Source organism: Camelina sativa, unplaced genomic scaffold (genome assembly GCF_000633955.1).
Source record: "Camelina sativa cultivar DH55 unplaced genomic scaffold, Cs unpScaffold15545, whole genome shotgun sequence".
Taxonomy (NCBI): domain Eukaryota; kingdom Viridiplantae; phylum Streptophyta; class Magnoliopsida; order Brassicales; family Brassicaceae; genus Camelina; species Camelina sativa.
In genome coordinates, this window is record NW_010936567.1 from 1 (window position 1) to 318 (window position 318).

A 318-nucleotide genomic window follows, 5' to 3' on the forward strand; every position below is an offset into this window, starting at 1 on the left:
CATTCTTATTCTAACTGATCGACATGTATATAGGAACTGCACGCCATAAGCTCAAAGAAAGACGTCGTTCTTGTTCTTCACGGAGCTTCCGGTTTGTCTGAGAAGCTTATCAAGGTGAGTCTATCTACCATGTTTAAAAAGTTTCTTGTTTGGTTAAATCAGCGCCAAAAGTTTCACTTTTGATCGAGAATTTGGTATGGATATAACAGAATTAACGTCTTTGTGGGCTATATGGAAATTTGAATGAGATCAGGAATGCATTGAGAATGGAGTGAGGAAGTTCAACGTGAACACAGAAGTAAGAAAGGCTTACATGGA

The 318-nt window shown here is 38.4% G+C and overlaps 1 long non-coding RNA gene across 1 annotated transcript; it reads left to right on the forward strand.

Moving 5' to 3' along the window:
* Positions 1 to 10: 10 nt before the first annotated feature.
* LOC104775469 lies at positions 11 to 288 on the forward strand. The gene is made up of 2 exons (XR_765937.2): positions 11 to 114; positions 254 to 288. It is a non-coding gene; the product is annotated as an uncharacterized LOC104775469 (long non-coding RNA).
* The last annotated feature ends 30 nt before the right edge of the window (positions 289 to 318 follow it).